At 33.0% G+C, this 18,847-nt stretch overlaps 1 protein-coding gene and 1 pseudogene across 1 annotated transcript in view; one reads left to right on the top strand and one right to left on the bottom strand.

Annotated features, from left to right (window-relative positions):
- Positions 1-18,847, bottom strand: part of LOC145248322 (serine/threonine-protein kinase SBK1-like) — a 66,271-nt gene that overhangs the window by 41,951 nt on the left and 5,473 nt on the right. The window lies entirely within an intron of this gene.
- LOC145248388 (5S ribosomal RNA) lies at positions 3,979-4,095 on the top strand (annotated as a pseudogene).

The raw sequence follows: 18,847 nt of genomic DNA, 5'->3' as shown, positions 1-18,847 counted from the left end.
TATTACGAAGATAGTTATTTTCTGTTTCACTTCTTAAAGAAATTGCCGAAAGATTTATTAAACTGGTCAAAAAAATAACTGCATTTTCTTTTATAAAAGACTAGAAGATGTACCCGGCGTTGCCCGGTATTAAACGTAACGTTAAATTTCTTTTAAAAAAATGAAGTAAAAAAAAAAAACGGAATAAAACTGAGACGTGCATGCGAGTATTATATTTTTCTAAACAGTTCACTTCTTGTTAGCAAAAAATAAAAAAAATACTCGAGCTGAGATCGAAACCAAAACTTCAAGAGAGTGAGTCTAGTACGATAACCATTAGACCAGCTTGACATGATCTTTAAAAAGTGTTTTCAAATCAATGTATACTTAACATAAGGAGGCTGTCATGTTTCACGACCGCGCATACGCAATCGTAAACAGTTGAAAACAGGCAAAAATCTGATGATTCCCCACGTACGAATTTTTCAATTTGGACTCCTTGCAGCCCTTTTATCGGACGTACACCGATTAAAATTTTTACACATGTCTGAATTCCCTATGTACCGAATTTCAAGTTTGTAGATCAAAAAATCTTTGAGTATATAGGGTGAGAAGTCCCTCACACACGCATTCTCACTTTTATAGATATATAGATAAAGAATTATTTTACATTTACGTGCAATAAAAAGTGAGTCCATTTTCTTATCGGGAAAATACTGCAGTAAAGTTATAAAACTTTTTAAGAGTATTTAATTATTAATTTTAAAACGCACCCGTTTTAAAATTATCCTCGTCATAGTCGTTAATCGCCTAACCATTGCACTTTATTCTGTGACGTCAGCAGGTCACGTGACTTTAATCGAAAAGGCCTTCTATTTACGTTGGCCACGCTTGAGTAAGTTAACGTTCGGTTTTGCCTAAAATGTTTTGAATGCAAAGCATTTTAGGTGGCAAGAAACTTTTATGTTATATAAAGAAGCCGCACCGATCCCTATGTGGATGCACGGTGGCTTCGCTAACACAACCCACATACGCGAATCTTTTCAGTTTGTGGTTTTTGCCACGTATTAGGCTATATTGATGGAAAACAAAATTTCTGCTTTGTTGGTTTTCTTCCATTTTAATATTTAATCTTGCTCAACACACACACACACACACAAACACACACACACACACACACACACACATGCATGCATTAAATCGAAGAAGTTTTCACTTTCACACTCAGATCTACTATGACACTATCGTTTCCGGGGAGAGTTACTTGGTCGAGAAACGTCCTGGGAACGAAACCAGCTAACCGAGTGTTAGACACGATATCAAACGATAGGCACATGGAAACTTCAAAACAACAGGTCGATGTGTCGTCGGCTATAACAGGTTAGCATGGGCCGCTTCTTGTGTCTTCAGTGAGTCGTTACAGGCATCGTCGGCATTAATGGCAGAAACCTCATGCTGAAATCGAACGCTTGTATAGAAACAGCGAACAAATGCATTTTTATAAAAATATGTTTTATTTTTTACGTTTAACAATGAGGGAGCATATTCAGTCGACCTATTGCGTGCACACAAAACTGCTATATGCATGGTGCGTGCAAAATCCAAGCTTCAGCTGTTTAAAAAAATAGAATTGTATTTCAATGAAGAAAGAGAGAAAAGGGGAGTGAAAGAGAGAAATAAAGAAAGAGAGAGAGAGAAATAGAGAGAGAAAGAGAGAAATAGAGAGAGAGAGAAATAGAGAGAGAGAGAGAAATAGAGAGAGAGAGAAAGAACAACATAAAAAGAGAGGAAGATATATTCATACAGTTTGAACATCATTTTGTTTTTGTATGCCTCGATGACGAGTTCTCCGGGTTTGACCTTTCTACTACTCCAAGCATATTTTCTTTGTGATGTGCGCTTTTATTGGATAATTCACAATCGTTTGAGTTTCACTTTTTATTCTCGATTACGGGAATACCAGAATAACAAAATGCCAATAAAATAAATGACATATTTTTTCTTCTTGGTCCAAATACAACTTTACTAAAATTACGCCCATTACTAAAAAGAAAAAAAAAACAAAAAAAAAACACATAATTTGGGGCAATACATTTGTTCGAACGACGCATGCGCAGTGTGTTTATATTTTACTTCGATAATTTAATCTATTAAAATGTATGCGAACACTAAGAAATGTAAGCATTTCTAATTAAATTGCAAATATCATTCAAACATGACAGTGTTTGAATGTGTATATGGTAAAGTTGCAGTTTTAGTCATTTAGAACTTTGATTTAAGATAGAGAAGATAAATATACATATTTTATTTCATGTCAAAATAGATATTGTTTGAAAACCAGAGAAATATTTTTACGGCTAAAAGTTGACGACAGGAAATTTCACTTAGAACCTTGTCTGGCCTTAAATGAACCCAGGGCCGGATGTCAGAATTGACATCTGTTCTTGAAAATGGTGAGAGAATTTCAGGTGTGGGAATGGTGCCCACCCAGGGACCTGGGGCTTAGGATTTCGTGGAGATTTCGTGGCGAAATCTTATTGGCTGGGGAGAATTTCCACCCCATCCACACACCTTACTATATATATGACTGTCGGGCGAAAATTAGCGAGAGTTTCAGAGCAGAGCAGAGAAGAGATAGAGTTGAGTCGCAGAGTGAGTGGAGAGTTTCAAAGCAGATTGTTTGTTGAGTCCGAAAAGAGACGTGACCCCTCCCCACCTCATCCATCCGTCGGTCGCTGTCTGTGAAGAGAGTTGAGACTTTGAAAGGAACTGAATGAGAATTGTAAAAGCATTTTGTACATAATTTTATGATAATTAAGCTTTTGTAGATAGACTACAATCGTTTGTCTTTCTTCCTGCCTGCCGCTTCGATATTCGCTTTCAGCATACCAGATTTCATGTAACAGCCTCAGAGGAGTCTAGACGACACGTGCCGAGAATCCAGAGAAATAAGAGTCCTTAACCACCTTCTCGAAGGAGGTGTTACACCCCATAATTTTATTATACCATATTTCTTCAAACTGAAACATAATTATTAAAGTATACTTACGCATTTAGACATGAAAAGTCTTTATTAAAGTTTGTCCCTATTTCCATTCCATGGAGGCCAGACGCGAACGCAGACCCCACAATTTTATTATACCATCCCTATTTAAGTTAAAACATACTTATCAAATGATTCTTATGCACATCTATATCAAAAACGCTTGTAAACGGTTTTTTTTTAATTTTTTTATTTCCATACTTTGTGGACCAGGCGCGAACGCAGACACTACAATTTTAATGAACCACTGTTCTGCCAGATCAAACATACCCATTCCTGTGTCTCGATACATCTTCTAACATTATATGTAATCAGTTGTTTAAAATAGTCAACCATATAGGAGCCTATTCGTGACCAGACACACACACACACACACACACACACACACACACACACACACACACACACACACACACACACACACATTCAGCTTTATATTATAGATATATATATTGTTGTTGTTATTATTTCTTCTTTTTTTTTAGCGATAATGGAATATTCGGCATTATCGTCTCCTACCTAGGAAATCAAGGAATTAGTTTACCCTAAGAAATATCGCTCCAATTTTTCGGACGTAAACAAATAAGTATATATTATTTATTTTACTTTTTTAACAGTACCATTCGTATACGTGTTTCGCTGCTTTGCTACTCATCAGCGTATTTTGACTGTATAAGAACTCGAACCTCTGGTTTTATAGTCGAGTGTGTATACCGTTACGCTAAGGGTATCCGCTTATATTATTTGCTATTTTTTAAATCGTTTTTTTTTTTTTCAAAGTTATTTTATTGTTATTGATTTTTTTAGCGATAATGAAAAAAGTAAAATTATATATATATATATATATATATATATATATATATATATATATATAGATAGATAGATAGATAGATAGATTTCGCATCATTAGACATATATATGTTTCGTATTTTTTCTTTCACGTTCATCACTTATGGATATACGGCATAATCGCATTGACACACGGGTTCTCGTTAGATCACCGAAGTTAAGCAAAGTTGAGCCTGGTTTGTACCAGATGGGTAACCATTTGGGAATACTAGGCGCTGTATGTGCTTTTCCGCTTATCTCGTTTCCAGTCGTCCGGTACATACACTTCTCTTGCCACTGGTATTTAACAATGTCGACTATGGAGAAGTGTGGTTGGAGAGTGCTCACTTCCTGCCACAAAAATTTCACGCGCAGACACCTTCGTGGGTATCCATAGTCTGTCAAAGACCGTGGGAGCTCTTTTTCATCAGTATGGAATTATGTAACCATATTGTTGGTCGAACCATTTGAACTCCGGATTCATGTATTCTGAACCCTAACAACTCTCCGATCACGCTTTTAATGCGAGAGAAATTCGTATTGTATTCTTTCAATGTAACTGATGTCATTTTCCTCCTCAAGATACTATTATAAGTCCACACCACTAATTTAAATAAAAGGTCGGCACGCATGCGTGGCGTAACGGATAAAACGCTAAGTAAAATCTAGTTATAAGTGACACTCTACTGGAGGCTGAAGGTTCAAATATAATTGCGAACTACTTTAGACTTCTACGTGGTCATGACTGACGGAACGAGAAGATGCTACTCCCGTGAATTAAATAGAGGCTACCGTTCGAAATTCCGTGCAGATTCCCGAGTTCGACAGCAAGATTACAGAGCTCGATAGAAAGATTTCCAAGTTCGACAAGATACACTTGAAGAAGGCTGGAGGTCATATCGGCTGACACGTTGGGAGAATGGCGCTCAAGATCGGAATAGTAGTCCGAAGAATCCAAAGAAGACAAAAGAAAAATGCTTATTCGTATATTAAATGAGTTGATTATATATATATATATATATATATATATATATATATATATATATATATATATATATATATATATAAAGTAATGTGATTGATAATTTATCGAGCTTATTATATATCTAAATTACAACGAACACTTTTTCTTTTTCTCTTTCCCGTATTTCAATTAAACTAGTAATTTCACTGTTGCATTGAAATACACTCAGCTCTTTAGACTATTGCTCTAATCTCCTTTAAATTATATATATATATATATATATATATATATAAGCATTTGTTTATGGTTTACAAGTGTTCAGTTTCAATATAGAGTCGTTTTAATCGATTTCTATGCCATATCGATTTTTATGCAATATCGATTTTTGTAAATCACAGAAAATGAGATAACAAAGCTTAGGCGACATCATACTCGGCAAAAACCGCTTAAACGCCACAATTAATCTCATTTAAGTGTGCAAACAGGCACGAAAACGTCTGTTCTGCGTAGCTGCAAATGTGGGCGGTCATCTTAGATTAAAATTTAGAATTAGCTTTGTTTATATTTCAATGAGTGTGTCAAGCAAAAAATGTTGATTCAATGAAAAATAACAACCAAATAACTAATTCACTATTAATTGGATTAAATTTTAAAAAGAAACAAAAACACAAATAAGCAATTAAAAACTAAGAATCTCGGCATCCCAAATGGATTATACACGATTAGTTTTTAATTTTTTATATTTTAAAGTCATGTAGTCCGTAGCTGTGATGCCTGAAATGTGACCAAACGCTCAACTTGTGTGTGCATGGAGGTTTTCTTTCTCTTTTTTACAAAAACCAAGGTTTATGGCACTTGTGATAGGACCACGAGTGCTCTATGTCGCGCAATAATGTCAGACTACAACATTGTTTCCATAGTCTTGTCCTCTTTGTCATTTCTTCTGTCCGTGTCTTCGTCTCTCACACTATCGTCTGCCGAGTTCGTCAGTTGACATCAACTCATTTCGATCCGCTCCAGGCCACATTTTGTGTTCGATTGTCTTAAACTGGCGACCGTCCTCAACTGTCGCAAACCCAAAACTGTCTGCAAATTGTCCCTAACTGTTGTAAACTGTCCCTAACTATCCGTAAACCGTCGTAAAACTCATTGCTACTCCTAAAACTTACTCTAAAATATAATTGTGTGTACAGTTCCCACACTGACATCAGACTGTGCACTTATTGTCTCTATAGAAACACGAGGGTCCTTATCTATGAAATTCTTTATTTGGTCAATCAACTCTGGTGTTCTGAATTCCTTACTCCTCCCACACCTCTCATTATCCCTCACAGACTCCCTGCCTTCCTTGAATCTCTTATGCCACTCAAACATTCATGCTCGATTTATACAAAATAGCCCAAAAGCAGTCTGAAGCATTCCATGTTTCTGTGGCATTTTTCCCAGTTTATAACAGAGTTTCATTGTATACCATTCTTCTAAAGAAAGTGATATACAACATGTCATTAGCATATAAAGTGATGCTCTTTGTGTAAACAAATTGAGTTTAGGCGTTTGGACAAAATTTATTACCGCGCATAGCAGCAGCCGAATAGCATAACGGTTAAAAACACCGATTGTTTTTGAGTGGTCGAATTTCGATGCTGGCTTGATTGCTTGTCTAGCCGCACTGATGAGCTCTGATGCAGCGAAACAGCACTGTATATGGATGACAAAACACACACACGCACACACACACACATATATAGATATATAAAACGATGAAATACACTATTTGTTGATATCAATCTATTCCTTGATGTCTTGACTTTGTTAAAACAATATATGAATGCTCAATTATGAAATATGATAATTTTGTAGCTTACAGTTTAAGTCATCTCATTTTGACTTTAAACTTATTGAACGATTACCGAATTTTCAATTATATAAACCCAGTAAAATTCGGAATACTATAAATAAGACTATATATATATATATATGTGTGTGTGTGTGTGTGTGTGTTTGTGTGTGTGTGTGTGTGTACGTAATCATGTATGCACAGAAAACCGTATGTATCTATCTTCAGTGTTTACTTCAACAGTGCTCAGTACGTAAGTGGAGCTAGGTAGTAAGTTTTGAACATATATGGTAATCAATCGGAAGTACATTCAAAAACGGAAAAAGTCGAATGAAAACAGCATTAGGCAACACATGTAGAAACTTAGACGACCCGTGTAGATTATGTTTGAATGAGAAATTAACTATCCTAAGCTTTGAAGAACCTTAACATTTATTAAAATGCAGAAATGAGATAACAAACGTATGCATACACATAATGCATTTTACCTTAAGATAACAAAAACAAAAACAACAACAACAATGACAACAACACACAGAGAATCATGAATAAATAATAATAAAAAACATTAACAAAAATGAAAATAATAATAAATAAACAAATACAGTAGTATAAAATAGAATGTAAGTGAAAACATCCAGAATAAAATTTTCCAACAGAAAGAAAAGAGAAAGCGGATCCCCACTAAAGAAGACAAATAAACAGATGAAGTAGAGGTCAAATCATCCTCCCCTGATAAACGTGCGCGCATTGACTACGATATATGAGTGTGTAAATAACAAAGAATCTGATTGGCTTTATAGCAAAGCCAGTACCATCGATCCCATGAAATATCCTAACGAATTCTCACAAAAATGAAACGCAGAGATTTCTGTGTAGTTTGATTGTCATATATATTTTCAAAGGTTACAATATATATATATATATATATATATATATATATATATATATATATATACAATAACAATAGAAAATAAACAAATAAAATAAACATACATATATAAATTATCATATATATATATATATATATATATATATATATATATATATATATATATATATATATAAAGATTAAAAAAAAAACATTTAACCTAGGTTTCAAATAGGTTAGGTGCTCCCTACTAAAATAGCCCAAAAAGGAACGGGTGAACCGGATGTCAGCTGGGCATTTGTCTTGTAAGTGCCTGCTCATTAGCGGACGGAATTGGAAGGGTGCGGTAAAAACTAAAAAGCTGATTAACTAACTAAAAACTCTGTAGAAGGTGCATATATAAAAACACGAGACACCCAAAAAATCCTCGCATCAGCCTGATGAACCCTAGCGTAGATGAAACGTGGAATATTCTGTGTAGCTTAATCGCCATATATATTTTATAACTTACTACCTAGCTCTACATACGTATTGAGCACTGTTGAAGTCAATACTTAAAGTGTACGCATAAATCTATACTTTCGTATATTAATTTATGTGATTAAATGAAGTAGTCATATATATATATATATATAGTTAGTTAGTTAGTTAGTTAGTTAGTTAGTTATAAAATATATATGGCGATTAAGCTACACGGAATAGTCCGCGTTTCATCCACTTTAGGACTCTTCAGGCTTATGCGCATAAGCCTGAAGAGTCATAGAGTGGATGAAACGCGGAATATTCAGTGTAGCTTAATCGTCATATATATATTTTATAACTAACTAGCTTTACCTACGTATTGAGCACTTCTGAAATAAATACTTAAAGTTTACGCATACATTTATACATTCGTATATTAATTTTATGTGAGTAAATGAAGTAGTTATATATATATATATATATATATATATATATATATATATATATATATATATATAGTATGTCATGGTATAGTTGACCTCAGACTCATGTTTCGTCGTGTCTATGACCCATTAGCGTATATTGAACTGTCCTGGTTTCGAATATAGCTAGTTCTAGCCACACTGATGATGATTTGTATAATAATCGCCATATATATTTTATAACTTACTATATATATATATATATATATATATATATATATATATATATATATATATATATATATACACACACACACACACACACACACACACAATGGATTCAAATGCGCAATTTGTTTTTTAACCATGCAAATAATTAGCATATGTTAATCTTGTTAGCAGTAGATAAACTCTTACCATATAAACACAATTAGGGTGTGATGGAGTTTGGGGACCGCTGGAATCGAAAGGAAACCCCCTCTTTTATCATCCTCCGTCTCTTTTTCGTGGTCTCTCTAGCAACGAATGACGAAGTGTCACGTGAAGTTCCCCCCACCCCAGTTTTTGTGTGTCGTGACATTCGACTGTGACTGATATATCGCGAATCGGAATAGTGCGATCACATGAAGGAAGGATCCAATATCAAGCGAAATCAAATAAATTGTTGCAACCTATGAGTCTTCCCTTGATGATGAATCTGCTTTTTTTTCTTCTTCTTTTTTTTTTTATGAACGTGCCGAAAACTGTACACTTGATTTTGGTTTGGTAGGTTTGCTTTACGGCTTATCAACCATGTTTACGATTAGTGTTCTCCTGTACGAGACGTCTCCCTGAACTACTTTCGCTTTTTCTCGTTCACATACCCCTCTTCCGAATTCGTAGCAATAAGCTGATATCAATGGACTTTTTTCTACCAAAACAGCCATTAACAATATTTTTGGTGCTTGTTAAGACACAGTCGAGAAATCGATTAATATATATATATATATATATATATATATATATATATATATATATATATATATATATATATATATATATATATATATATATATATATATATTTAAATCCCCGAAACAGTGTTTCATGGTAAACAACTGATGATCCCTTGAAAAATAAAAAAAATTGGTATTATAGTAAATTTGAGAGAGTTGATGCAGTGATTGCAGGTGATAAAATGACTTACTGACTAGATGTTTTTTTTTTTTTTTACGAATGATAAAACGTGATTTTTTGTATAGTTTCAAATGTTAAAAACTTCAAAGACTAAAACAATAATAATATTAGGTACTTAATCGTCATGCTGAAAATAGTAATATATCCAAAAAAAATTTTAAATCATGTAGAAAATTATTTATAGTTAAAAGTAATTTTTTACGGAAAATTGGTAAAATCGCATTTTTCTTAGAATTTATAAAATAGGCAGTCGAAGACTAAATGCAGGGGACATAACTCTGAAACGAATATTTTAGATTACTTATGTCATGGCTCCAATATTTGTTATCTATAGTTGTAAACTTTTTTTACTGTAAAACCACAATAGGAGTTGTTTTCGAATTTACGTAATTTTTGGATATATTACTATTTTCGCCCTGGCAATAAAGTACATAATAGTGTTTGTTTGTTTTTTACTTAAAACGATATATTTAAAAAAAAAAAAAAACTGATTCATCGACTGTATCTTAACAAGCACGTTTTTTTATGTTTAACATATTTCATCTGATCCAAATTATTGCACATAAAAATAAATAAAAACAATTTTTCTTATTTCGAATTATTTAATAAAGTAAGAATTCCATTTTTTACTTAATTACTAACTTTGGAAAGCTATTTAATTAAGTTACCTAATAATTTAATGAACAAAAATATCGTAAAGATTAAATTTAACTTGAAAATACTATGAAAAACCAACTTGTTTAAGTTCGGCGCATCTAAAAAAGAACAACCTTTATATGCACACACACACACACACACACACACACATACACACACACACACACATATATATATATATATATATATATATATATATATATATATATATATATATATATATATATAAGATGTAGTTTGCTTAAAGGTTTGTGTGTAATTTCTATATAGAAAAATCAGGAGGCAGGAAATGTTGATAAAAATACAAAAACGAAGTAATTTTTTAATTATAGTAAATTTTACATCACGCTTCATCTCTCTCTCTCTCTATCTCTCTCTTTCTCTCTCTTTCTCTATCTCTCTCTCACACACACACACACACACACACACACACACACATATATATATATAATGTTTAGAGCGTGAGAGATGATATATAACGATTTCGTATTCATTTGGAAGGTCTACAAGTTCGAAACGATACACACGAAGAAGGGCGGGTTATTAACTCGGCCGAAAAGTTAAAAGGTCAATCTGTGATAACCAAGACGAAAATAATCTACACAATACAAACTTGTTATTATTCTTCACTCATATATCGATTAACCGACATTGATTGATGTCTGTGATATTGAACACCTTCATAAATCAATTACCATATCTAATTAAAATATTCAATGACAAACATCTGATGTCGAGTGAGAAGTTCCGTGTTTTATATGACACATTACGCTGCAAATGAGATATTGAACATCTCTATCATGTCATCAGTTTAGAAATTTACAAAATACATTTTTTTAAATAAAATACGCATCAAGTGTGCTTGAAAGCCAAATCACAACGTAATATTAGGAAAAGAAACAAATCTTGTTTGAAATTTATAACATAAATATATTTCGGAGCCAAACTCCATCTTCAGTATGTTGTTTTCTTTCTTTTTCTTTTCTTCTTTCTTGAAAGAAGGAAAAGAACATACTGAGGATGGAGTTTGGCTCCGAAATATATTTATGTTATAAATTTCAAACAAGTAAAATATTTGTTTCTTTTCCTAATATTACGCTGTGATTTGGCTTTCAAGCGCACTTGATGCGTATTTTATTTTATTCAAATTAAATCAACGTTTCTATAATGAAACTCACACCCTTGACATTTTAAAAAATGTTTTCACGTAAAGTTTTAAAAAAAATTATTGATAATTCTTTACATTTAAGTAAACTTGAAGACTTCCAAATCCTAATGCTAAAATTATCAAATAAAAGCATAAATAAGCAATCAGTTTTCTGTGACAATCTTGGGAGCGGGGTGGCTAGGAACAATGTGTAGTATCTGTTCTGATACTATACCACCTTTTCTGACCTCGATCAGTAGAGGAGAAATCCCTCTAGGCTGATGCAATTTTTATTTTTGTTCCTATTCAGTGTGCCCCGTTTTGGGGAGCTGGATTTTCCCCACATTAAAGACTGATCTTGTGTCTAACTCTTCCCTCGTACGGAGGCAAGTGAATAGGAAAATCTATATTTTATTTCCCTTTATTTGTCTGTTTGTTTGTCTGCCCATTCCACCTTTTCTCGGAAACTACTGTGCCGATCTTACTTAAATTTTGTACGGACCTTTGAGATGATAAAGTGCAGCAAACTAGGAATTATGGCATACGTTTGATGCACAGTTAGGGATTAATAGTAACTAGTTGGACATGTGGAAATTCCACAGCGACTTCTTTCATATGTAATATATTGCTTCTGTGAGTGGAGACCCTGCGATATTATTGTAGCCCTTTTGTTAAAACTGTAAAAGTATTTATCTAAGAAATCCGGTTAATCTAGTGTCAGAATATATTTGGTTATTACTCCAATATCCTTATAGGAGTCTGTGACATACTTCCATTGTATGGACACCCGGCGTAAACGGAAACCTCACGATATCATTATACCATCTTTAGACAGAACAGATGCTACCCTCAGATCCTAGCCAGAAGACCAAGAAGGCGTATTTTAGTTTCACGTATGGCCAAAAAGCGACATCATTTTTTTTTCACAATAAGTCTTCGGTGATCGGGAAATCCAATTTATTAAAAAAGAGGATAGAAAGTGATGATATTCTACAAATATTGAATTAGCATATCTATATACTAATTTTCGTAGTATGTTATCACTGGGGCTGTGACAACAGCATATTCTTATCATTGTTTTGACTCTCAAGCATATATCCAACACAGCAAGGCAAAGTCAACCAACCGAGAACCACATCAGTCTATATAAAAACATATAAGATATTAACGGATATATACTCAATAGTCAAAACAATGAAAAGAATATGCTGTTGTCACCGCCCTGGTTATCACCTTCTCTCTTCCTTTTTTATAAATAGGATCTCCCGATCCAATGATTTATAATGTGGAAACCGTGACACACGTACGTACATACGTTAAAGATACTACGGTATTGATATATAAATCAATAAGAATTAGTTACCACAATATCACATTTAATCTAGAGGTTTACCATTTTAGTTTTTGGCACTCATTCTAAGTCAACGGGCCATAATTTTGACCCGTTTTAACGAACTAAAAACTTCAATAAATATTAATACTTGTACTAGTTGACGGAACGAGAACAATCTATGAACGTGAATTTATTCCAGTTCGATTGCATCGATTAAAATGGAGGAAACAACCAAGATGGGAATAGTAGTCCGAATAATATTCAAATAAGGCTGATCAAAATAATGTCCAATAACCAAAATCGATTGAATATTTGATCATATTGATTTAAACACGATTAGTTCGATCTCATTGATGCCTGTCTGGTTATATTTACGTGTCCCACTTCAAATTATAAATTCACTCTAAATATGAAAATTGTGAGGTTAATCAAATTCATCCGAATGACGTCATTGCTAAGCCTCCACTGTATAATAAAGAGCAATGCGTTTTTATTTGTGCCCGTCTGTGGAACACACTACCATGGGACTGCTTCCCAGTTGACTATATTAATATTTTTATTTTTTGGTATATCAACATTTACAAAAAGAGTATAACTGCCTCCTCTCCAATCTTAAACAAATTCTTCTAGATAACACTAAAATTGTTCAACGTGCAATTAATCCCCCAAAAATTTACAATTCTCGAGGCAATTAGAACGCAGCACCCTACTATTAATAACATCGCATTCCAAACCAATTGTTCTGATAGTATTACTCTATTTCGAATATTGAGCTTTTTCTTCTAGTTGGAATGGTCATATAAATATTGATAGTAATATTTATATTTGCATTAATTTAGAATTTTACGCAATTTGTAAATTGAAATGATATATTTTTTTCTTCTTGAATAAGAAATGGACTTTAATATATGCGAGGAAGATAGAAAAGAAGGGATAAGATATGTATCGGAAAAGAAAAAGGAAAAGAAAAAGAAACACAGGAAAAAGTATGTTTTCTTATCCTAAATGACATGGATGTGACTTCCTGGTATTTTTTTTTTTTTTTTTTTTTTGCGATTGCTAATCCCGGAATGATTCTCTTAACGGACTAACCTTTTGTATAAGCAACATCGCCTGAAGAGGTCTTTAGTTACTAGTAACTGGCTAACCGAAACATGCTCATGAATGTGTAGCAACATATTAATGTGTATGTAAAACAACTAAAAATCATATCTGGCACTACTTCGATATTGAGCACTCTTGTATTGACCTTGTTAAAACTTCAGTGGTTATTTTATCTCTGGAATATATATATATATATATATATATATATATATATATATATATATATATATATATATATATATATATATATATATATATACTGTACACACAATAACCCTTACTCCCGAGTGGCTTCTTGGCCTTAATAAGTGGTGACCGCCATGTAATATATATATATATATATATATATATATATATATATATATATATATATATATATATATATATATAAAGGAACAAACCGTATTATTTGTTTATCAACGTTTCGTCTTTATTTAGAGACTTCCTCTGGATGAAATATGATCGAAATAAAGACGAAACGTTGATGAACACATAATACGGTTTGTTCCTTTTTATTTCTATTTTGTCGGAATACTATTTCTATTATTTTCATCATCATATATATATATATATATATATATATATATATATATATATATATATATATATATATATCAGGACATTTCTTATTCATATATATATATATATATATATATATTCCAGGTTGAAAAATATTCCAAAAGTTAGAATCACTGAATTCCAACAAGGGTCGTTGATATTGCTCAATCAAAGAGATCAAATTATATACTATTTCATTTACTCACATAAAATTAATATACGAAAGTATAAATTTATGTGTAAACTTTAAGTATTTACTTCAAAAGTGCTCAATACGTAGGTAGAGCTAGTTAGTAATTTATAAAATATATATGACGATTAAGCTACACTGAATATTAGCTTAATCGCCATATATATTTTATAAATTACTATATATATATACATACATATATATATATATATATATATATATATATATATATATATATATATACACTCGTACTTATATACGAATATGTGTACGCAAATAAGAAATTAAAAAATATCCATCAAAATATTTTTTATTTCTTTGTTTCTTTAAGTGAATTATAATTAGGCAGTCAAATTGAATGCGTAATGCAAAGTTCGGTTCGATCACATCTTTGAACACTGTATAAGACAGCTTCTTAGAATGTCCGCTTGTAAAGAACTAAATAGACGTTAATTCTTTTTCTTTCACCGTAGTTGTTAGGTTGGCTGCACAGATACACGCACATACAGCAATTAATCTACACAGCATTTTAAGCTTTTCACCCCGTGTGTGCGCGTGCGTGCTTGTGTGTGTGTTAAGTTAAGTTAATAGTTTAAAAATGTAATGAGAAATTAACCGACGTACCTAACAAATCTATACATGCAGACATGACATATCCATTCAACCACACGCACGCACACATATAGACAGAAAACGTCACACATGCATGCAAACATAGACGCGTACACATATAAACACACACAACAAATGCACGTACGCATGCAAAAAATGTTACTGGTTAATACACGATAAATGCAAATGTTTAAACACATTTTTTAATGGAAATCGCTCGAGACAGAGCATGAAGCCACTTGATGTAAGGAGCTAACAAGAACGAAATATGATTATCGCAAAGACAGGAGATGACGATTGACCTTAATCTTGAAAAGACTAAGGCTGTAGATAAAAGGAAAACAGTGAGCAGGAAGAGAGTTCCGCATCTTTGCAGTCCTTGAAAAGAAGCTACTGGAATAGAAAAATGTATTACAATGAGGTATTAAAACAACGAATTGATGAAGACCAATCGATCAACGTGTCAAACAAGCTGGAACAAAGGAAGCAGGGAATAGATCAGACAGTTCTAAAAAGCACACGACATAATAGTGTTTATTTAAATTTAAAAAAAAAGACTGAGACTAGCAACATCACGTTTGTGAGAGAGACGTTGCAGTGAAGATAGGGTGGGATTAATCAAATTACAAATACGTTTATGAAATTTATTAAGAACCTTCAAATGGAACATAGATTCAGCAAATACGAAAACAGTAATCTAGACATGATCTGATAGTAGACGTTTAGAAATACAGAATAGCTTCGGGCGTGAGAAAGTGTTTAAACCGACAGAAAAGATGTGATTTTAGGAGAAGCAAAACGCACAATAGATTTCATATATGAGTCCAGAAAGATTTGATAAGAAAAATGACCAAGAAGTTTTAGAGCTGATTTCTAATCGAAAGCAGAGCCATCACTATGGAATCTCGGAAAAAAGGGCCACACCTACGTTTAAAAGACAATAGCTGAGTCTTAACAGGGTTAAACGAAATGAATTTATCGCATCCATAGTCATTCTTATAAGAGGCCAGAGGATCGTGCAACAAGGGTCTTTTACAGAAGGTGGTGGGAATTTCTTAAACTGACTCATATAGTAGTTGAACACAAAGGAAAAATGGCTATCTATACGATTATTGTTTCCACGTCATTTCCGGTTGCTTGCTCCTTCGTTTTTTTTATTTATGTTGTACAGTGTCTTTTGTTTGTTAAATTGTTAAGTGAAAGTACAGAAGATAGAAGCAGCCCCGTGCTCCCCATGTTAAGAAGGGCTTTTGTAAATGATAACGTTATTATTAAAAATAACTTGGAATAACAAAGACAAATGCGGATTTCGATAATTGATTTTTACTTTAATGTGGATTTTTAGCGAAACTGTTTCATGTGTTCGACTATGAATTATTTTATAATATCGCAAACAAGTATTTCTGTAAAAAATTCTTCATCTGTTACGAATCTGTTTTCTTGTACACCAACATTTAATAGAATAAATATATTGGAACACAAGTTTTGGCAGTAAAATTTGGCATCTTTTTATTTTCGCACGTTACACAACAAAATAAAACATACAACATAGTTATCGTCATTTCGAATTCACTTATTGTCTTAAGGGCTGTTATCGCTTCAAACGCTCATAGAATGAGTTTTTCATTTAGAAAGTTCACGCAGGTCCATTACGTGGTCATTCTTATTAAAAGCCAAGCAATCATGCAACTTGAGTATTTTACTGGGGCAATGTGAACTGTAGAGAAACTACAATTGATGTTATAAAATTATATTTATATAATGGGTTAAATTAAAGTTTAAAATGTAAAAATCAAGTATCATTGTTCAGTTGTGCTCTAAACAGAAACATTCATTTCGAACGTGCCCGAGTTTTATCAAAGAATCTACTGTTGAGTTTATACCTTGGGCCCTTCTGCTTGTGTGGTGATAAAACTTCACAAATGCACTTGTGATGTTCGGCTATATAAGGGTGTTGACTTTCGTCAAACTCGGACTGCTCCTTCTTTGATCGGATTTTTTCGATTATAGTTTTTCGATTCTTATGAGAGGCATTCTGATAAAAATAAAACTATATAAGAACACTCCCTGATACATAAAGTACATTTGTGTGAAATTTTCAAACAAAATTCGACCCAGCCGTTTCGGATTCCATAGGGAACGAATCTAAACACACGCAAACACACACACAGTGCGTTTTATATATAAGTAGAGATATAGTTATTTGTACACGCGTCTTTTCGTCGTCTCTACAATTTATAAGTGTTCCTGGACCTTGATATATATCTATATTATATTTTTTAATCTGTCTGTCCGTCCGTTCCAGTTTTTCTCAGAAACTACTGGATCGATCTGGCTTTATTTCTGTATGAACCTCTGTTATGATAAAGTGTAGTGAGTAAAGTATCATGGTATCCCTTCATCCACATTTAGGGATTAATACGAATGAATAGATTTGCCATCACAATACCACATTTATTCTAGAAGTTTTCTCGAAAACAATTCGGCCGACCTCGCTGAAATTTTGTATGGCTCTTTGTAATGATAAGTTGCAGCGAACCAAGTATTATAGTATACATTCGATGCACAGAGATTAAGAAGGATTAATATTTAATGCAAAACGAAGCATAAATTTAACCTAGAGGCTCGACATTTCGCCCGTCTTCTTCGGCCTTTCTCAAGAGGGATGGTCATATATATATATATATATATATATATATATATATATATATATATATGTGTGTGTGTGTGTGTGTGTGTGTGTGTGTGTGTGTTTTATTTTTTTATTGCTGTTTTATGTGTTTGGTTGCATATGTTTCGGATGTTGGAACATGTTTACGATCCAACAGCCTCGTCAGACCTTACAGAAATGGTTGTTAGTATTTGGAAGAAGTGTTTTAGAGGAAATACGAGAAGAATAAACACTTCTTCCAAATTATATATATATATATATATATATATATATATATATATATATATATATATATATATATATATAGGGAGAGAGAGAGAGAGAGAAAGGGAGAGAGAGAAAGAAATAAAGAAAGAAAGAGAGAGAAACAAAGAGAGAGAGAGAGAGAGAGAGAGAGCTTAACTCACGAGTTGGGAGTAAAAGCAATCAATCATCAGAACGTGTAATTGAAATCCCCCCCATATATATATATATATATATATATATATATATATATATATATATATATATATATATATATGGGGTGATTTCAATTCGTGAGTTGAGCTCTATAGTAGGGGGATACTCGGCTGCCAATTAACGTAATTGCTTACTCTTAATAATAATTGAACACTTCAGGAAGTCTATGGAGTAGTCTAATATTAGCATTTCCCTTGCTTCGTGGCGAGTGTAATGGCGTTTTAGCGTTGTCGACTGATAACTAAATGGACGGTTTGACACACTTCGCTACATCTAGTCACACCGAAGACGTAATACGGCGAAACATCTTGATGTATATACGAGGGGCGTTCCAAAAGTAATGCCTTCTGCTTTTTTCCGCCCGAATGGATCAAAGAGGATAGCGAATTGCACGGCCATAATGAAGGTTTCAACTCTCTGTTTCATATATTGACGGTGTGAAACTCTAAAAAAAAGCAACCCCTGTCATAGATGTGCGCACAGAAGCAGAGATTGCGTCGTTGAATTCCTGGAAAAGGATTGAGAATGGTAGTG

The sequence above is a fragment of the Euprymna scolopes genome, chromosome 26, assembly GCF_053919585.1.
Source record: "Euprymna scolopes isolate OS-2025 chromosome 26, ASM5391958v1, whole genome shotgun sequence".
Classification (NCBI taxonomy): domain Eukaryota; kingdom Metazoa; phylum Mollusca; class Cephalopoda; order Sepiida; family Sepiolidae; genus Euprymna; species Euprymna scolopes.
The sequence above is the reverse complement of the archived record's forward strand: the minus strand, read 5'-3'. Positions and strand labels throughout refer to the sequence as shown.